This window comes from Dermacentor silvarum, chromosome 8, assembly GCF_013339745.2.
Source record: "Dermacentor silvarum isolate Dsil-2018 chromosome 8, BIME_Dsil_1.4, whole genome shotgun sequence".
NCBI lineage: Eukaryota > Metazoa > Arthropoda > Arachnida > Ixodida > Ixodidae > Dermacentor > Dermacentor silvarum.
Window position 1 is genome coordinate 100051604 of NC_051161.1, and position 22856 is coordinate 100074459.

The following is a 22856-nucleotide window of genomic DNA, read 5'->3' on the forward strand; positions in this document are numbered from 1 at the left end:
CCAAGTACAGGGTGTGTGACTGTACAGATAGACATCCGAAAGAACGGGAGAGAAACAGTGACAGTGAATTGGATACGAATAATGGAAACAAGAAAGGACCATGGAGATTTACATGAATAAGAAGAAAGAAATTGGGAGGAAAAATATGTACGATAACGCAAAGGGCAGTGCCTTGCTATTTGAGGCTCGCGCAGGTTGTCTATGCACAAAAACACACTGGAGGAAATCTTTGGAACTAGATGAAGCACGTGTATGCTGCAGCAAAACTCCGGAGACCACTCAGCACATCCTAATAGAATGCGAAGGCATTCACCCAGTGAAAACCGTAGTTAACGTAAGTACACCTTCCAGAAGCGCTCGGGTTTCAAGTGGACGGAAGCATCAACCGGTCAGTAGTCATGATAAGCAAGAGACGTTTACAGTTTTGTGGAAAGGAGCAGGGAAGAGATTGACTCGACGGGATCTCTTACAGTCATAGGTAGCGGTACAAGGTAGATTTTGAAGGGGGAAAAAAGACATTAGGAGATGTATACAAAAATGCTGTATAAAATCGCGTATAGCGTACCTGATTAAATCAAGCAGGCTAGATTAGTATTTCTCACCGTTCGAATAGGGATATCATTAAATTATCAACGTCATCTTCATCATGCAGTTTCGGGAGATTAAAGCCTATAATAATATTTTTATTCAACGACTTCAGATGGTTTTTGTGTATAAAACTTAACGATGGATCACATGCAAAAAGATTAGGCTGCGCAAGAAAATGTACTCGAACTATAGCGACGATGACTGCCCATTTAAGCAAATGGCTGAGCGTTTCTATAATCGATGTCCTCTGGTAGAGCTGTAAGCCTGCTGCTGAAAAGTGCCAGTTATTTTTTTTAATTGTTGCTCGGAAAGCTTAGGATCGACGTTTTCCATCATCCAGGTGTCGCCGAACGGACTGGCTGCAAAGAAAGGGTAAAGAAACGGTTAGCGGTATGTGGCCGATGACCCTTGCTTGACGAGCGAAACACAATTGGTGGTCAGAGGCGGATGCCTGCCACGGTGACGGCGCCGAGATGAGGCAGGTGCGCGGCTCAATGACACTGCCGAATATGCCCTACACGCGGAGGGGCGATCAGTGCCGGTTGACACTGAAGAGACGTGTGTGTGTGTGGGGGGGGGGGGGGGGGTGCATGACCACGCGATTAGCGCCCAATAGTAGACACAGCTGCCCTCAAGAAGAGTGAATATCGATGCTTGGTCAAGTGCATCTCATGCGGTAATCCTGACAGCAAAAGCTAAGAGGTGCTTGCCGGCCACTGGCTCCTGATGTGCGCGGGCCAGGCGTGTCATCGGCACAGAACGCATGAACTCCATTATTCACCGCGCGCACCTTTCCCATAGTAAGCGATTTGGCAACCCGGTTCGGAGACCGTTGCCGATTGAGCGACATCGAAACCGTTTCTGAGCAAGGATTTACTCATCAGGGGTATGTGAGCCTAAAGTGTCGCATTGACAGCTTTCATTGACGTTTGGCCCTCAGCTACTATACGTTATCGGGATTTCCAAAGGGGAAGCGGCCACAGCATAGTTCAATCGCCTTCGCTTGCAGGTCCTGCCTGTTTATTAGCATTTTGTTGTGCCCATTGTGTTGGGCTCTGTGGCTTTGAGCGGGAGTAACATTGCTACGCATTTGTAGCCCTCCCCCTTGGTGCGTTTTTTATGTTGTTTTGAGGGACAGAAGAAAAATACCGTAAAAGGTGGTAAATGAAAGGGCGCTTGGACGAAGCGCAATGCTGGAATAACCGGCGGACCACTCACACGACCATCCTAGTACAGGATTAGTGATTGGTGCGCCGGCGGACCACTCTCATAGCCATTCGGGGCGATTTGGCTGTATATGTTTGGGGCGGGGCACCGAAGGGTGGAAAACGTGGCCCCGTTGCCCCCACCAAGCGTTCTGGACTCAAGTTGCGGTGCTATGCACCATCGGCTCTGCCGATGTATGGTCACCCTATGCGTTCCTGTTCCATCTGGTATTTCTATGAGTAATTTCTTGTATATACAAAGTGTATTCAGGCTTCATCTGCGTCTGCTTTAAATCCATAGGAAGCCTCCAGCGAACCTATCGCCACTATTCTTTCTTCACTTCACGTCTCTGGCTGTGCGTCTCGGACTCCCAAGTGGGGAGGCAGCAGCTGTACCCTCTAGAGGGGAGGAGTGATACAAGAAGAAGTTGGAAATTACTGGAGAAATGATGCACATGGGGGCGTATATTTGATGCAGTGAGGACATATAGGTCACGTTTGTTGTTTCATTGCGTATTTCTGGCGAGAACAGAGCAGTTAACCAGCACATGCGTAGTGGTGGTGTAGGTTTCTATGCATATTAAGACGATTCATCATACGCGAATTCGCCACAGAGACTGACGTCATCGGACTGACCCGACTGAGCCAAAGGTTTCTTTAGTTCAACTACTTCAATAACCCTACCTCACAACCCCAATCAACAATCGCGGCTTTTTGTCGGTGGTGAATGTCCGACACCAACGACCGCGAGAATGGTCAGAAGTGTCAAAAAGGCTACTAGCCTTGCAGAAACAAAAAAAAGAAAAAAATGATAAGCACGCCATTTGTACTATTTCGCAGAATCATTAATGTTACAAAACAGAATACGGATATTAAAACAGGATAATAAAAACAAGCAGAAAAATTAATCGCCTTGTGCTACTACACAATACGCTTTCTGGAGAAATATAATATGGCGATACCCGCTTCTGTATGTTGGACTACTATGAGAAGAACACGACACAGTCACGAATATTGGCTTGCGCTGAATTTTCGCTAGCACAAACGCTTACAAGTACGTTTTTTTTTCCCCGAACGGGGAGCGAGTGGAATTCACTTCCCATGGGTGTACATGAGTCAGACGATTTCATGGCTGCATTGGAAAAGCATTTTTGTGAAATTTAGTGATGTCGAAGTGTGATCCCCGCTTCTTTTTATGCATTGGGTTATTTTATGCAACATTATGTACACCTGTCTGTATTTTCTTTTTGCTTGCTGTAATGCCCCTCCTGCTTGGTCCAAAGTATTGGCCTGTAGTATTACTAAATAAAAAAATAAAAAACGGAACTTTTAGCAAATCATTCTTTTTTCGAGCAGTTCTCGTAAATAAAACGTACACATTGCCATCTTTTAACTGGTTAGATATAATCCCCATTTACAACAAACCTAAACTAAACGAACGCAGAGAAAGCATAAGTATAAAGATTGCGTAACGCTTTCAATCGGTGGAATAAATATTTCACTTGGAAGTTTGTAAATAACCGAGCCATTAAACTTCACACGCACATCAGCCATAACATTTTCACTGAAATATAAACTCGGAGCCCCAGTGAATTCTACCTTGAGCGTAGTTGAACATATCCGCGTGTAATGATGTGGAGTGATTGTATATATATAAATTATATCCCTGGCTGTAAATAACGCTTTCACTTAAGATTTTTGCATACACGTCGCTCATGACATGTCCGCCACGTCCTGGCCAATTGAACATAGATGCTGCATTGTAGTTCTTCTAGGACGCCGGGAAAATAAAGAAAACGCGCCTCTATGGATGCAAAACGAAACTTTAGTAATTATATAAAAACCCCTCATCACGGCACACACCTCAAACTTTCGGTACGGTGCACTTTTTAGAAACACGGATTGTAAACTCAGATGCATTGAAATAGGTAAGTTGATACTTGATATACTGCTATTCCGTGATTGTTATTTATGACCGCAGATTTATCAGCCACTTGGCATAATAATTCCCGTCATTCATATGCAAAAGAAGATAAACAAACCACAAAAGAACCTCATTGGCAAAAGTCTTTTTTAATTTTTTTTACTACACAGGCAGCTATCCCGAGTCTATCTAGAGAAAATGAATAAAAAAACTAGCTAAATGGCTGCCTCTTTCACCTTTACAGCTCTCGGCGACGAAAGAATCACGCATCATACAAGCGAATGCGGATGCACGAGCACTAGGCAGACGCCCTTACGCAGCGACCTCGTGCACTTTAGAGCTTGCACGCGAACACGCTACTAGGGGGCAAACAATGCGCCACTCGCTCATAAAGGGGCCGCCAAGAGCGCGCGAACGTGCACTTGTAAAACACCGGAACAGTCGGGGTGAAATTAGGCTCATCAGATGGCGCAAAAGTAAACGCCACGAGACTGGGTGATTTATCTACCTCGTTCGTGCACCCGCGCCTTCTGGTGACTAAACAGAAGAAGAAAAAAGGGCGTCACGGCAGTCCCTAACCGCACTTCCTCCCTCGTTTTTCTCCGTCGTTGTGGCTGCATCGCTTGGCTTCCCTGCCCGCAAACCGAAACGCTTCGCACGTGTCAGTTTTCTCACAGCAGTCAGGTAAGAAAGATCGAGCGGCTGTTTTCGTGCCCCTTTCCGCGCCCAGGAAACATTCGGGTTATAACCTCACCGCTAACGGTGTATACGACGACGGGCCAAGCATCGCGGGACGGGAAATATAAAAGAAAGTTAAAAACGATCACAAGAAAGGAAGGAAGGAAGGAAGGAAGGAAGAAATGAACTTCCAGAGATTTAAGGTGTATACTTTGTTTCGTTAGCGTGCTGATTTGCAGTTCTAGTGGCGACCTGGGGAACCACTCTCGCCACCTAACGATCGCAGTGTGCAGTGCGATTGTTTACCTTAAGGTTTGTTTACATCGACCCGACGCAAGCAGCCGAAGTCAGTGGTGTATGGCAGAGGGCAATAAATTGATGACATCTTGATACATTGGCTCTTTCAACTTATAGTCGACCGTTTAAGAGCTGGCGTTGCAAAAACTTCTCGATCTGCAAGAAAGGAAGGTATCAACATTAAGGCACTGCATTTTACATTCAACGATAGACACTGTGGCTGTTTTCAGAGTTTCAGAAGTGCTGATGGCCAATGATGGCTAAGAACCTGCGGAGGCGCGACGCATTCCCAAGGACACAATGTACATATATATATATATATATATATATATATATATATATATATATATATATATAGCTAACACTCCCAGGGTTAGTTGTAGTTGTAAAGAACATAAATACCCCATAAAGTGGATGCGAAAACGGCTCCGCGGTAGCTCAATGGTAAAAGCATCGCACGCGTAATGCGAAGACGTGGGATCGTTCCCGACCTGCGGACAGTGGTTTTTTCATCCATTTTCATTTCCATTAACTTCTAATTTCTTTAATTCAATTAGTAAGCACAAGTAATTGCCCCTATGTTGTCCTTGGTATCATTGTTTGTTGTCGTCTTATGACATGATTAATAATAACTGGGCCCTCGGTTCCCTTTCTTCTCGTATATATATATATATATATATATATATATATATATATATATATAATATTTTGGCTGTTATGCGTAGATGCGCGGTATGTTTCATAGTAAGTGTCATGCTTTTGTGCTTTTTTACATTTCAGCATTCATTAAGAAACAAAAAATGTGGTTGATCCCTCTTATATAGGAATCGGTATAGAACACGAAAGTGAAACGTGTCTTCACAGAAGTAGTGTAATGTTTATTGCACATTGATATATAATGTCTATTGGTGTTTTGTGGCTAAAGCGCCCTTAGGCGTTGATGCACCCACGCTGACGCCTGGTGGCACGTCTCCTCCATCACGACTACCAACGTCGATGACCATGAGCAACCGTCGTGCATATGGAAGCTGCACTACGCTGCACACGCTAGCACAACGCGAAAGACGAAGCACGTAACTGACACACTAATACAACGCGCAAGACAAAGCACGTAACTGAATCGTCACCGAGTCAAATCAGCGCGTACAGCGCGTCGTAATTGCAGCCTCCGCGATCAACTTCAGAAACATTTTCAGAGCTAATTGCGGAGGCCACGCTCCGCTGTGCTGAGTACGGTGAACGCCACCTAGGTGGCGTTGGTAGTGCTTCTTGATGCCAGCGTCCCTTCGAATGCTGGCATCGAGGCGTCGTAGTGCTGAGACCACCGAAGCGTTCACTGTCGGTGCGCGTTAGTGTCATAATGCAGTACTTCTCTTTTCTGCTCGTAGGCGGCGGCACCGCCCCGAGCAAGAGCGCGGGTACACGGAGGAGTGTTAAGCCCAGACCACACGTACGCTTGCGGACGCGCGTTAGCTCGCGTCTACGCGCCTTGCGGTTGCCGCGCCTAGCGAGGAATGGCGTTTTGCATCCACAAATACGCGCGACAGCGCGCGCTCACTGGCATCACTTGTTTACACCTTGGCAGACGCCACTTCGTATTTCGTTGTTGGCAGTGCTTCAAAATGCTTCGATATTTATAAACGTAATTTTTATCTTTTTGGAGCTGTTAGATCAGCCCAAAAAGTGAAGAAGAAGCACTTTCTTGCATGGTATAATTCTGCTTAACTGAGAGTTGAATGTACCGCGCCGTCGCTGCGTAGCCAGGCGCGCCGACGCGAGGCAGCCCAGGCGCGCGATAACTGAGAGGAGCTGATCAGCGAGATCGCGCCGCGTTTCGACGCGTACGAGCCGTGCCGCACCGTCTGCGCATGCGTGGGCGCGCGGACGCGAGCTCGCGCGCGTTTGCAAGCGTACGTGTGGTCTGGGCTTTAGATATATAAGGCGCGTCTGTGTAGCTCTCTGCAAATGCGTTTGTGGCGCAATGGGTTAAACGCTCGGCGGTCTATCGTCGCGGACCGAGAGGTCGTGGGTTCGATTTCCAAATTTTGCATGCTTGTGGAACTTTTTCTTCTGGTTTCTTTCTTTGTATTATGTTCTATGACGTATTTCCGTGACGGAAATACGTCAGTGAAGTCTTGGTGGACCCCGGCATAAAACACTTTCGTGTTAAAAATATTCAGCAGACTTTAGCGATTTCCCTAGTACGCAGACGGCACGGCCATTTTTCGGGGAACAAGTTCATTGGAAAGCGCCTGAAGTTGTCTTCGTCCAAATCACACAATATTCACAGCTGCTGCGCAACGACATACATGCGCTAACATTACCAATCTCACGCTATGCGCGATGCACATGATCCCGCGCAAATACCAAAGCGAGACTGCTGCGTAATATACCTCAGTAGTCAGCGTGTCCGACTTTCACGGTACACGCAATGGCGCTGAGGTTTCGGGTGTAAGTACGTCAGTGCTCGGCATGACGAGAGTTAGATCACAAAGCTGGAATGACGCCGATCGAACAACCTCGGTGGCATCAAGGTGGTGGTGAGACGAGGAATGCACGACTACCGTACGACGACAATGGCTTGACGACGATAGCATGCCGAGAATCGGATGACAAAGCTGGAATCATGACGACGCAACGACCATGACGGCATCACGACCACAGGCCCATACGTAGGGGTCTATGTATTAGACAAATTGGGCCACCGGAGGTGGGGTAGAAGACATGATTACTATGGCACGACGATGAGATCATGAAGCTGGAATGCCGACGATGGAATTACCACGATGGCATCATGACCAGGATGTGCATATCTAGGGGTCCAAGCAAGAAGAAAACTTGTGCCGCGGGGTCTGCGTAAGATGATAGATAGATAGATAGATAGATAGATAGATAGATAGATAGATAGACAGACTCGCAGCGGTAAAGTAGGCAAAGAATGTTATTCGCATTACGCAACCCTATAAGCTAGGGAAAGCTTAAACTAAAAAATAACTGTCAGCCTTCCACTGTGGTGGAGATGGAAAACCAGCGAAGCTGTACTATGGTGAGCGTTATGTATTTCCAACTATGACTATTAAGATGTGATGGTGTAATTGGTTATTTGAACTATTAAAGGATGAGAAATATATATGATCCGGTGGTTTGACTTATTTAGTGACCACAGGTACCATGGCCTTATTGTCGCTACGGTACACCGCCAAAGGGTTATACGACTAAGGTTGGCACTTTCTTCATGAACAAGTCACCAACGCCGCGCGTTCGGTGCGAACGCGGGCAAAACGCGCCGCCGTCGACAACAGTTGTGCGCGTTGTTTGTGTGACCGCACACAACCGCAGTCTTTTGTAGCGTTACCTACACTGGCCTAGCCAAGCCCGTTTCGCGCGGCACATCAAGAGCCGTGCTGCGCATGCGCAAGGATCAGTGATGTCACACGGCTTGCGCACTGGAGCCACCGGAGCCGGCACCTCTCGCGCATTCCGCCGCCGCCGCGCGCGACTCACCGCCGCCGGTCTGCGCATTCCAGAGGAGTGACGTCGTAGCCGTGGTAGACGCACTGGCGCCGGCGCGCGCTCGCTGTGCAGTCGCCGTCTGACACTGCGCTGAAGCCGCTGCGCTTCTGACTGGCGTTTGCCAGTGTGGTATAGCCATGGAGAAGGAGAGCGCAAATGCTGCTCAACAGCGCAGAATAACGGAGAAGCTTGACTCATCGGATCCCGAAGTAGTTGCCTGGCAATTAGCGGTTGAGCGTAGGAGGAATGAATACATGTGCCACATAATACGTATACCGCGTGTGTGTCATTGGAGCAGCAGTAAGCATGACAATCAAGCTAATCCTTGACAATCTAGACAACAGGAAACTAAGAATAATCAGGAACCTTTGCTAAGCTAATCCTGGCATAGCCGATAGCCACTGTCTTTTTTTTACTGGTGTTTATTATACTACGGAAGAACCTTAATTTTGCTAACGCTACGTATGAACATTTGGTCTGTCTGTCTGTCTGTCTGTCACCCATCAGCCACCCGGCCAAAGTTGGCCTTGCTTAGCCCACACTACTACTGGTAGCTGTTCATACTTGTGCAACATCACAAAGTAAATTTACGCATTTGAGGCGCAACATACTGGTTCCTTTAATGAAAATACATAGATACGTAACTCTAAAGACCCTATAAGCTGCGCTATATGCATGCGCACCGACGAACGACGTTCCCCGACTGCGCGCCAAGAGCGCCCTCTGCCATGGAGGAAGGAAACCCTTGCACAAGCTCATTCGATGTATTGCATGGCGTCCATGTCTCACGCAGGGAGAACGGATTCAACATAAAGCAGCGTCGTAGGGCTTGAGACGGGGATCTGTTCAAACAAACCTTCATGCCAGGACGCAAAGGAGGAAACGGGTGGCCGCGGAAAAGCACTCATGTAACGGCCGGAGAGACTATGTCTTTCGACGACATTTTACGCGGCAAATTTTTAGATGTGAAGCATCTTATGGTCGGGGCGGGGCTATCTCACTCCCTCTCTCCCTCCGCCGTGTGTTGTCCACACCGCTACTGCGCATGCTCATCCTCCTGCCCTTCCTCTCCTCTCCTTGTCTCATCTCCTCTCCTCTCGGCATTCCTCCTCTCGGCATTCCTCCTCTCGTCTCCGACGCTCCTCTCCTCTCCGGATTGCGCAACGAATGGCAACACCTGCGGCTCCGCGCGCGATAATGCGAAGCAGCTTAGGTTAGAGGGGCGACGGTAGGCGCCCCAGAGGCACCGACAACAGTCACTAACGCGGCGCGCGTTCGGTGCGAACGCGGGCAAAACGCCGACGGCGTCGACAACAGTTCTGCGCGTTGCTGGTGCTGCTGCATGTCCAAGTATATACAGCTGATAAAACTACCTTGAGCCGACCCCATGGCTTCTTCGCATACTACTCAGGGTTCCCCTACAGGAAGATGGTGTATATTTTTTTCGAAAGTTCGCCCAACGGCATAAACCATTAAATATAGAAATGTAGGCCGGTTTCTGCAATGACCAGCGATAGTGCTCGATGGTTGCTTCCATAGAGCCATGAATCATAGTCCGGTGGTCGCGTAGGATGAAGGCCCACTGTTTGCAGGTAGCGCCGTCGTACCTGGTTTAGACCAGGGCATGTCCACAACAGGTGTTTGAGTGTTGCCGCGGACGCTCGGGCTGGGAAATAAGGGCACGTATCCGCAAATGAACCATGGAGGTGTTGTGGCCGGCCTAGGTGACCGATGGGGTAAATGCCACCCCCACACGGAGTCTCCGCAACACCACCTCCTCCTGGCATGTAAGGCCGCCTGGGAGGTTTGAACCACACGGTGGAATTAAATCTTGTGTGGTGCGGCGGCGAATCTTCTTGCGGTGTAGGAAATCGCCCTGGGGGTCACTTGGGAAAGGTGCTTCCACAGCTAGTGGCAGCTCACTGTGGGTGGCGTTGTCAGCTTGTACAACCGCAGTCAAAATGCTGGCTACGTGACGGAACGGCTAAACGCCGTTGTCGACACGATTAGGGGAGAGGCGGGTGAGAGCCCAGAGAGAGTCTGATGGCGAATTCCATTGGGAGAACAGGAGCAGGGAGCCGCGCAGTGCGGAGTCGGGCGACAGCGCAGTGAGAGCAGGCACACTCGACCCGCCACTGGAATACGGCGAGCATTCGGAGAGCAGGTGGGAGGGGGACGTGTGAGGAGAAATGTACCATGTGACTAAAGCACCGACGTCCCACTATTCTCTGCAGGAGAGCGGCAAAACACGCGTGATCGTCTTGTAATCTGTCGGGCGTAACCACGCCACCGTTTGCGGCCACGTACTACATACTTTTGTGCAGCGCCGACGCATCCCACAAAGTGTCCGCCTGCGAAGATAATCTGAAACTGCAACTTGAATCTGAAGTTGAGCTCCAGCAGCTTTTGCTGCTGTCACCGTCGAGCGTCTCAAGCACTTCAACAAGGCGACGACGCTTTGTTGCCGCTGTCCCCCGCGCATCCAACTAGAAGCAAGGCGGACTAGAAATGCCAGGATCTGTCGCTAAATCGCTGCGAAGCTCGCTCGTATCACCGACGTCAAAAACAGCGGTACCAAAACACCAACTACGCTTGGCCTGGCTTGGCTGCCGCCATTACCGCCGCGCGCGCCGGCTGAAGCAAAATAAAAAGAAAATAGGAGGAAATGACGGTTTAAGTCACGTGACTTCCTCCGTACTCCGCTTTTCAAGCGAGAGCAGTCCGGACTGCTCCCGGCTGCACTCGGCGCAGCGAAACTGCTCTTGTTCTACCACTGGATGACGGCTCTCCCACTCCTGTTCGACCACTGAAACACGTCGCTTCTGGAACGAGCACTTTCAGCGTGCTTTTGAGTGCTCCTGTTCTCCCAATGGAATTCGCCATGAGGCACAGGCGGCAGAGGCCGGCAGGGCTGCGCGCATGCGCCGCAGTGGGAGAGCGGGCCCACACACGCACAGTCTAGGGTGCCTCGGTGCTCTCCTCCCCCACCGCTCCCCTTCCACTGGTAAGTCGCGTTTGCTCTGCGCCGTGCGTTCGCTCCCCGTGAAAGCGCGCGTCCCCCGCCCTCGCGCGCTTTCACTCGCACATAAGTTAATTTTGGTCTCCGCCATGCGTTCGCTCCCCGTGAAAGACCGCGTCCCTCGCGCGTTTTCACTCGCACATTCAGCATACGGCCAATAAAAGTTTTTTTTTCCATTGCCGGACGCGACCATATCGAAGAGTGAGCCCTTAAGAGCTTCGCTGTAAAATGATACAAGTCCTCAAGACACACAAATGACAAGCTTGTTGGTTTTCAGGGACGAACACCAGGCTTCTATTTGCTTCCACCCAATGGAGTGCCCTGCCAAGTATGAAAATCAAGCTATTCCGCGAAGCACAGCCTATGTGGTATTAGGTAGAAGTTCGCAGCACGGCGTTAAAATTACTGCCTTTCACATCAGCGCATGCCCAATATAATTTGCACTTCAACTGCTCAATGCACTTGGAGATGACAAATGAGAGCGCGCCGCAAATATATAATCATGCACCATTCCCGGCTATCAGTTGTGGCCTCTTGCCAATCAGCTGCAACAGCCCGTTCCAATGTTTACACGTGTCAGCTTCAGCGGCGCGGATAGACATAATTATGTTCGTAAGACTGCTATGAACCAATTGAAAAAATTTGTTCTTACATCGGAAGGGGGGGGGGGGGGAGGGCTGCGACGGCCGCGTATGTTTTGTGAATTGACTTGCGCTTTCTATTGGCGCAATTAGTGATGTTTGCGCCTGTGTTACGGTTACATGCATGCTTTTTTTCGTCTACAGCGCTCGTCTTTACAGCGGCGGGCGTCGCAAGCTTGCTGATCTTACGAACAGATTCAGCTATGTGAATACGCTTCTTTCGTAAGACATTTCTTATCCCAAAACTGGTTAGTAAGCTCGTTTATTCAGTTTTGTCCAGGGTGCTGTGACTTAATTCTAAAGCCGTATGCTTCGAGCTAAGGTACAAAATATTGCGTTTGATGGAGTCAAATGCCTTTGAAATTCTAAATACATTTCAGCTGTAAATAACCTTTTTGTCCATTATACTGTATGATTCTCACGATAATGCGCTTTCTGTCGACTTTCTCTTTTGGAATGCAAATTGATGTTCTCTGATGATATTTTCTTTCTAATAAAAATTCATAAAGCGTGCGTGTAAGACTGTCTTAGCAACTTTATGAAAAAATCATAGCACTGATATTGGCCTGTAATTACCCAACTCATTGTGTTCTCTAGCTAGCAATTTTTAACCTATCTGAGTAGCTAAAAATGACATTATTTCATTGAAAATATGGTTTAGAGGCTATGCATTTCATGCGCGACAGCCTTAATTAGCAAATATTTCTGGGCTTGGTCTCTGGCTTGTGAATTATTTCCTAGAGATTTAGAATTAGACACGATTTCATGTTCAGATGAAGGAGTAAAAAATAGCGTGTCTTTTAAGACATGGCGCGCGTACGTCAAACAGCTTCATTGAAGCAGTACGGGAGGCACAGAGTCAGCTGCTCCAACGTTTTAAAATAATTCTTAAGTAAATGGGTCAACTAATCAGAACAGTACGTTATACAATTTAATTCTAATGGCACGCCTGCTGCTATCTACGTCTTATCCGAACATTTATTCACACTTTGCTTGCCTGCGTCAAGCGCGCAAGACTGGTCGGTGTTGCGTTGCTTCGTGCACATTTCATGGCTCATGTCGTCCATTTTACTGTCATAATAAAATGTTTTTTTTTCAGGCAGCGCTTCTGCAGACACTGGGAAACACATCTGCCTGAACGCATTTCTTCGATACGCGTGAGGAGAATAGACAGGGCTTCCCAGTTGCATTGGATCGCTACGAAAGAAAGCGGTGAAAATTCGCGCTCCCGGCTTAATACATAAAAAAAAAGTTCGTGCTCTAGCTTCGAGCACCTAGATCAAATCCGTGAACATCCCGTATTCCTTAAACATATGCGACACGGCGTGCACGCTTTTGAAACTCATATCTCTACAAAGGCATTGCTTAGAGAGTATCTAAATGTAATTGAAACTATTGGTGCAGGCGCAGAAGTACCGGCGCGAGAAGAACTTCGTAACGTTGTTTTTTTTTCTTCCAAGCCTTCCGAATGTTTCCAGCTTTTCTTCTCTTCTTGGGTACCAAAAATAAAGTGAACTTTGCGTAAGAATCTCTCTCGAATGCATTCCGTCCTCATGGGGATATTATAACAGGCAGCTTCGTGTATACGCTGCCCGCTTTGCAGATCGTAAACCTTTAATTTTCATAGAAACGCAAGAAAGAATTCTCCCGAGAACACGAGCCCAAGACCCGAGAATGGTATAACCCTTCTGCTGGCAAACATGGCAAATAATGCCGCGCAGACGGTGGCAGAGAAGTTTTTTTTTATACAACCTGCAATCATTGTAACGTAGTATGGACCTGCCATTTTGCTATAGTTAGAAACGAAACAAGGAAGAAAATAACCACGCTTTCTCAGAACAAAATAAATTTCCTACAGCAGGTTCTGCCCTCATCTTGTGAGGTCGTGGACCAAGCTATGCTCCCGCAAGTTTTTATTCATTTTTCTTATTTTATTATTACTAATATTTTAGTGTCTGGGCAGGGGGCGTTAGGTCATGAGGAGACTGCGGAGTTATCGAGGAGCAAAAATGCACAATTCTAAGCACAATTCTGTCTTAGAAACCCCTTGCCGGGCGCAGAACGTCCTGCTGAAGCATCAGAAATCTCAAACAGCTTGAAGTCATCATTTGGCGGGCATTTAAAGCTGCCCTAGGGCTCCCCGAAAATACCAGTACAGAAGGTTTAGAGAAATTGGGAATCCACAATGCCTTCGAGGAATATGCGACGGCCACCCTCATCGCGAAAAACGAACGGCTGTGCGCATCAATGCAGGGTCGGGCCATATTAACCAAACTCGGCTTTTCACTCCGCCCCCAGATCAGTGCAGAAGAGACAGTGCAGATGACCCAGGAAGTCAGGCAGCACATAATGGTGTCCCCAATTCCGTAAAATATGAGTCCGAGATATCATGCAGGGCGCCGGAAGGCCCGATCGAGAACCTTACACCAGAGATTTAGAGGACAACCGGACGTGTACTACACAGACGCGAGTCAAATGGACAGGGACAAGTATACGGTGGTAGCCACGAATCATAAGCGTGTGATAGCTGCATCGGTCAGGGCAAAATATGCGAACACAGCAGAATCATCCGCGATTGCACTTGCAATTATGGACGCGGAGAATAGGGACGTATCTGTTGCCATACTCACGGAAAGCAAGCTATTGGGTTTATAATTCTTCAATTCGTTAACGTCACCCTTCTTATGGATTAGTATAATGTTGGTGTTCTTCCAGCTTTCTCATACACTTGAAGTCGTGAGACATTTCGTATAATGGACCACAAGCTTTTCAAGCATAATATCTCCTCCATCTTTGATTAAATCTATCGACTGTTATTCCACCTTCTCCAGCAGCTTTTTCTCTGGTCACGTCTTGAAAGGCCCTTCTAACTTCATCGCTAGTTATACAAGGCGTCTCTGTGTCCGTTCATCACTACTTTGAATGAAAATAGCTTGGCTGCTCTGGTCACTGTACAGGTCAGTATAGAATTCTTTCGCTGATTTTACTATTTACCCAATGCTTCTTTGCTCAGTGCAGTTTATCACTTTTCTGAGATATTCAGACGTTTTTGGCCGTTAAAGTCATGGGATTGAATTGAATTCAGGGGTTTTACGTGGTAAAACCACGATTTGATTATGACGCATGTCATGGTGGGGGCTCCGGATTACTTTTGACCACCAGGGCATCTTTTCACATGCCCTCAATGCACGGGACAAGGGCGTTTTTGCATTTCCACCTCTTCGAAATGAGGCCGTCGTGGCGTGTATTTCATCCCGCGACCTCGTGCTTAGCAGCGCAATACCACAGCCACTCGGCCACCACGGCGGTTAATGTTATGTGTTTATATCGGTTTGATATGACGTGGTTCATATACATCTACTTTTGTGATTGTAACAGAACTGTACTCCTCGGGCTGTAATAATAAGCAGCATTAGATTAAACTACATTGCAGATTTGGCCGCAATTTCAAGGAACGTGACCGTTTGCTGCTGTCCTAACAATTGCTTAATTTTTAATGGCTTAAGAGTGAAGGGCGTTGAGAGGAGGTCCACCAGATGTTGGTCGTAAAACTAAAACAGCGCGTGCGTGGCTCGATATCGGTGGTCACTTCGGACGTTTACGCCGGGGAATCACCTACTACGATCTTTAAGTTTTTCACTGGGCCTGTCGGGAGCGCTTTCCTATAGCCCTAGCGACAATGAAGCGCTGCACTTTACAAAGAACCTAGACCCGATCATGGTGACCTTGACAAACATTGAGCGAGTTTTCTATGTCACTGCAGACGTCTTCACAAGAAAACGAGGGAAGACCACTCGGCACTTCCTAATGGAATGTGAAGGGATTTCCCCAGTGAGAACAGTAGGTAACGTACACCTTCCAGCAGCGCTTGGGTTTAAAGTGGATGGAAGCATGAACCGTTCAGCAGTCGTGATAAGCAAGAGATGGTTCGGGTATTGGTGGAAAAGAAGGAGGGATGAGATTGATACGACCTGATTTGATCTCTTACAGTCATAGGTAGTGGTACAATTAAGGTAGAAATGAAGAAAAAAAAAGATTAATGAAATGCATACAAGAATTATAGGTGGAAAACATGTATAGCATACCTGAATAAATCAAACAGGCTAGGTGACTTTGACTTTGTCACTTGTCACCGCCCCGTTTCAAAGGCGATGCCAATAAATCAACATCATCAGCACCGGCACGCCATTCGCTTCGGAGGCCACCCCCAGGCTTCGCAATGGCGGCGCTGGATGGCGCCTAGTGTCCCTATGAATGAAAAACATGTACAGTACATCGGAATAAATCAAGCAAGTTAGGTTACGATTTGTCACTCCTCAGGATCAAATAAAGTTCACGGTCTGTCTGTCTGTCTGTCTGTCTGTCTGTCTGTCTGTCTGTCTGTCTGTCTGTCGTCTGTCTTGTCTGCTGTCTGCTGTCTGTCTGTCTGTCTGTCTGGCTGTCTGTCTGTCTGTTTCTGTCTGTCCTGTCTGTCTCTGCTCTGTCTGTCTGTCTGTCTGTCTGTCGTCTGTCTGTCTGCTGTCTGTCTGTCTGTCTGTCTGTCTGTCTGTCTGTCTGTCTGTCTGTCTGTCTGTCTGTCTGTCTGTCTGTCTGTCTGTCTGTCTGTCTGTCTGTCTGTCTGTCTGTCTGTCTGTCTGTCTGTCTGTCTGTCTGTCTGTCTGTCTGTCTGTCTGTCTGTCTGTCTGTCTGTCTGTCTGTCTGTCTGTCTGTCTGTCTGTCTGTCTGTCTGTCTGTCTGTCTGTCTGTCTGTCTGTCTGTCTGTCTGTCTGTCTGTCTGTCTGTCTGTCTGTCTGTCTGTCTGTCTTCTGTCTGTCTGTCTGTCTGTCTGTCTGTCTGTCTGTCTGTCTGTCTGTCTGTCTGTCTGTCTGTCTGTCTGTCTGTCTGTCTGTCTGTCTGTCTGTCTGTCTGTCTGTCTGTCTGTCTGTCTGTCTGTCTGTCTGTCTGTCTGTCTGTCTGTCTGTCTGTCTGTCTGTCTGTCTGTCTGTCTGTCTGTCTGTCTGTCTGTCTGTCTGTCTGTCTGTCTGTCTGTCTGTCTGTCTGTCTGTCTGTCTGTCTGTCTGTCTGTCTGTCTGTCTGTCTGTCTGTCTTAGAGCACTGCACGGGCTCGGGCTTACCCGAAAGCCCGGGCCCGGCCCACCCACGGGCCGGGCCAGGCCGGGTAGGGCAGTTTTTTCACGGGCTCGGGCACGGCATGTGCTTTTTGACCCGGGCCCGGGCCGGGCTCGGGTTTTTTGACGCGGGCCCGGGCCGGGCTCAGACTTTCTGGTGGTGTGCATGTAACGTGCAGCTAGTTACCCTCGCGCTTCTCGACTCTGAAAAACACGTCTTTTTCAGTCTCGGGCCGGGTTCGCGCCGGGCTCGGACCGGGCCTAAGGTAAAGGGGTGGCGGGCCGGGCCGGGCGGGTAACGTAGAATATTTCCGGGCCGGGCCGGGCCCGGGTCTCACCATAAAACTTTTGATCGGGCTCGGGCGGGCAGCCCAACGTAAAAACGGGCCCGGGCCGGGCCCATGCAGTGCTCTAGTCCTTCTGTCTGTCTGTCTGTCACCCGCCCGGCAAAGGGGATGCCAATAATTCGTCATCATCATCGAAGCGCGAAAGAGTAATCCTGCTGCGCAATGCACACTTCATACTTAACTCGTTCTGACGGTATCAATACGTTGTTTTCATTTATTGGTTGCATGCTAAACGCATCACCATCGGCAGTCATCGTGAGATCAGTTATGCCGCATTGCGTCGTTGTAGAGCGGGACATTCTCAGTGGCACACACCAAGTTACCCAAGTTGGAGTCAAATCCCTTCAACGAAGAGCGGCAGACACCTACTGGTACATACGCAGCAACCCAAGTTGTCCCCAAAGAGTTCCTACGAACAGCGGTACATGCCCAGTTTGGAATCTACAGTGGTGAGCCTTGTCGGCGTGAAAGATGTTCGTTGGAGAGCGGCACGTATGTACACATTGGCACACACTCGGGGACAACAGTTGGTCTGATGGCTGGTTTCGAACCCTGTTACCTCAGCACAGCAGCCGGATGCGCTACACATTCGACCACAGAACTATCCGTGGTGCCAGGTAGGCGGGAAAACGGTTATACATACATACATGCATACATACATCAATACATACATACATACATACATACATACATACATACATACATACATACATACATACATACATACATACATACATACATACATACATACATACATACATACATACATACATACATAGCATGCATGCATACATAGACCGGTAAAGTTCATGAAGTATCCTAAGAATGCTAGCACACTAAAAAGTAAACGTAAATAAAGAGATAAACAAAAAAATGTTGGCTCTCCCGTAAGTGAGAGTCGATGTAACTATGTAAGCATGAAATGGCTACCGGCAAAGCCGATTGGTTGTAGATGATGCTAGCCACAATCCTAAAATGGGTATAGTGCATGTTTGCAAGGGCTCACCCCACTACACCACACCACACAGCCATTCGGGGCGCGCCGGACGCTGCCCGCCAGGCAGAGTTCGGCCGGCAGCATCGCCTCGAAGGAGGCGGCACAAAGCCCGCGCCGCGAAGCTCACAGACTGCTGGTGTTGAAAAGAGCACAGGCAACCCTGTGTCAGCACCAAAAGATGACGGTCAAGTGTATGGTACCCTGTATGTGCCTTTTGAACGTCGCTAATGGCAATGTCAAATCAAACTTCAGCGTACTAGAAGGTACATCTTCAGTGATACTACGGACAAACACTATGAAAAAACATGAAAGAAATATTTTCTAAAACTTGTTTGGGCAGCAACTAGCGTGTGTAATTGAGGTCCTGTACAAAATGTTTGGGGCCAGAGACCGCATTTTCTTAACATTTGACTGGTTGCCCGGATTTTCTGGTTTTAGTGCCCGGATAACGGCTCCGGCTTTTGGCTCAAAGACACTTGAAGGACACTTGAAGGACACTTGCAGGACACTTGAAGGTCGCCGACAACGGCAGCTAAAAGCATTTCAAGCTTAATAGTAACAAGTAAAATAATGTACTAATAAAATATGTAAAATGAACATTGTAAACCTGCTGCTAGAAGCGCTAGATAGTTCTTAATTTGCTGCTTGGAGGGCTTAAGATCAGCGTTTTTGTTCAACGTGGTCTCGCTTAAGGAAACGGCTAGCGGTGGGTGGCCGATGGTATTTGCTTGACATGCAAAGCACAATTGGATAATTGATGGTCAGCGACGGATGCCTGTCACGGTGACGGCGTCAAGCTGAGGCAGGCGCAGGACTCATGACACTGCCCGATTATACCAGACACGCGGAGGGGCGAGTACAGCCGGCTGGCACTGAGCAAACGTAGATGGTGCATGACGACGCCATTAGCACCCAAGAGTACACAAAGCTGACCTAAAGAAGAGAGGGAATATCGGTGCCTCGTCACGTACATCGCGTGCAGTCACCCTGACAGCAAAAGCTTAGATGTCCGTGACTGTCGCTGGCTCCTGATATGCGCGTGCCGGGCGTGTAATGGGCACAGAAAGCGTGAACGCAGTGCTCATTATTCAATTATTCACCACACGCACCTTTCGCGTTATAACCGCTTTGACAACCCGTTTCGGAGACCGTCGTGAAAAGCTTCTCTGAGCATGCAAGCATTTACTGAACAGAGCCTAAAGTGTCGGTTGACAGCTTTCGTTGACGTATGACCCGCAGCTACTACGCTATCGGTTTTTCTAATAAGTACGAGTAGGGAAGGGGTCACACCAAAGGGCAATCACTTTGGTTTGCAGGTACTACCTGTTCATTAGGATTTTATTGTACTCATTGTGGTGGGCGCTGTGGCTTTGCGCGGGGGTACGGGTGCTATGCATTTGTCACCCTCCCCTGTTTCTGAGTTGTGGTTTTTTTCGTGTTGTTTTGAGGGAGAGGGCGAAAAACGCCGTAAAAGGTGGTGAAGGAAAGGGCTCTTGGACGAAGCGCAATGCTGGAGACGCCGGCGCACCCCTCACAAGGCGATCCTAGTACAGGATTAGTGATTGGTGCGCCGACGGATCACGCTCATAGCCACTCGGTGGCGATTGGGCGGTAATGCTTGGGGCGGGGGGCACCGAAGGGTAGAAAACGTGGCCCCGTTGCGCCGACCAAGCGTTCTGGACAAAGCACGGTGCTATGAACCATCGACTATGTCGATATAGGGTCGCCCTATGCGTTCCAGTCCCGTCTTGTATGTGTACGTGCGTTTGTAATTTCATGTAAATAATTGTAAATAGAAAGTGTTTTTCTTCCTCGTCATCTGTGTCTAATTCAATCTACGAGAAGCACCCAGCGAACCCGTCGCCGCTATCATTAGCGGCAGTACATCCTCTACTTGCGTAGACAGGCTCTGGCGGTGCGTCTCGGATGCCCAAGTAGAGGAGTGGAACGAGAAGAACCTAGACTTTACTAACATCATTGTAATAAATTTAACAATGCTACTAGAGAGAGTGCAGTCGGCAGTTAACGTCCATCCACACCGCCACCCAAATGGGCTTCGTAGTTATTACACATTATAAATTGATGCAGGAGTCCTCCGCATACTAACATTGATGGTCGATCCAAACGCAATCTGCAGCATTTATTCCGCCTGCGTCAATCACTTCGCAGCGGCAGTGGATAAACTTTCTAGTGTTTCTAGTCCGCGGAGACGCCGCAGTTAACCCTAACGCGTAGTTCACACAAGGTCCCTATTTTTTTTTTTTTTTTTTTGCGCACTGGCGTGGGATGTGCCAAATTAAATCACATGGAAATGGGTTTGTTTTGAGAGGTCGCCGACGGGCGTCTTAGAGCGCGCGCCTGGATCACCTCCGCCTTGCATCATGCATATACGAGCTAGTCCTCGCCTGCATAATATTAGAACGCCTCGTGGCGTGCAACTTCTCGCGAGGCCGCAATCATTTGTTAGCCGCTTCACTGAAACTCGGAGATGAGCCTGGCTTCATGCAAAATGGAACGAAGGGACAAAGTTGTGCCTGGTTTGGTGGCGAAAAGTTTGCAAAGACTGGCGAAGTGTATCGCTCTTTGTTCTTCTCTCTGTCTACCGATAGCTTTCTCAATAGAACGCCAGTGAGCTAGTTGGCATTGCTTGCATAACTTATTCTGCGTGATTTGCCCGCCACCCCGGGCTCAGAGCGATGCGACGGTGCTCCGTAAAGTATCGCTGTTTCGAAAGCGCACGTCATGCGTGCACGCGGACCCATAAACGGATTACTGGTCAATGCGATGGAAGTGATTTCGCGAGACACATCGTGAACAAATAAAGGAAGTTGGGAGTGTAGATAATATAGTTGGTTGCAGGAAACTCGCGTGTGGCTCTATGCACCCGCATTGCTAGCAAAACGAGCGAGAAACGCCATTTAGTGCCAGCGTGTGTACGCAGCAAAACAAGCGTTCTATACATGTAGTTTACTTACCGCCGCCGACTCCGCATTCATTATCGCAGCCATTACTTCTCTGCTCATTCCCCGAATTCGTCTTGATCAGGTGCTACCCTAGTTTGGCTGCGATCTGCAGTAAATGAACCGCGCGCTGGCATCGTCGATGAGCTTCACACTCCATTAATCAGTGAAGCGCGAGTACTGACCTTTCCGGGATTAGCGCTTCAACCGCGCCCTTCATGGTGCGAATGCTAGGTATTACAACCAGATGTACGAGCGGTTGTCCTCGTTATTCTGCCGGATTAGTCGCTTAGGCGAGGTAATTATGAGCTCTCTGTTCACGTGGGTGGACTAATCAGAAGAGCTCGAATTACTTGGTTATTTGTTTATGGTGGGGGCATTTGATAAGGGTAAATGTAAGGCGCTGGCATAGAATACAAAGCACAGACATTGAAGCGCCCTCTTCTTAGCTCTTACGTGCAGAGGTGTTATTCACACATCCCCACCGGGCTGTCTGTGTCAGCAGGCATTTGCTGTGTGGCTACACCACCTACCCCAGCACATGAGGGTTGGACCCTCCCGAGCTTTTCCGTGTGTGGTTTAACCATGTCCGGGAAAAAGGGGATCCTGGGGGTTGAGCCGATGCCGGGTGGTTGGATATTTACGGCCCCTCGGCGGAGGCAACACACCTCTTTGGCCTCGGCTTCACGTTTACGGCACCCCCGGGCTTAGCCACCTCGGGGAAATCGGTAGTTACCTTTTACTATTCTACTCTCCCAAACTTCGTCTTTCTCTCTCAGTTTCAATCTTTCCTGTCTTCTCCTCTCGTCTATTTACTTCCAATCTTGTGGGCAGCGAGGGTTAACCTGCGCGAGAACCAACCTTGCCCTATGGCAAAACCCAGTTCGAGTGCCCAGTGCCATGCCTGATTATGGGCCCAGTGGCGCTTGCTGGATTCTGGGACGCTGGCAAGGCGCGGAATACTGGGAGGCGCTGGGAGCGGGGTACTGATGGGAAATGCAGCTCTCGAGAACTACGCGTTGCCTGGCTACCGTATATATATTTTTTTCAAGTGCACAAAACAGCAGAGAACGTTTTAATTCAGTTAAAAAAAGTAAAAGTAAAATACAACCACTAGGATACGATCCTCTGACCTACAGATCACAAGCTCACTACCTTACCACTACGCCACGCCGGTTACTTTTTTGCCCTTTAATACATGGGAAACAAACCTGAAGCTATATTACAGTGCGGACGAATAGCTACACGCCTCAAGCTCGTGCAAACACACACATGCGTCCAACAAGTGCATCCAGTCAGGTGGAGGTTCCTGCGTAGCGTACACACTTCTTACATAAGCGGCACTTTCATGAAAGAATGATCTTGTAGATCGCGGGCTTTCGGCATGGCGATCACGCATTCTAGCTCTCTATAGGCTATACAAAACCAGTACTATGAAAATGTCATAGGGAGCACCGCCAGTAGTCTTAAACGGTAGGAACCTAATTACATATGAATTGATGTCAATGTCCTTTTTAAGCCAGTTCGTGGTGAACGATGTATAATTTGCCATGTCAACACGCAGACGCAGTTTTAGTTT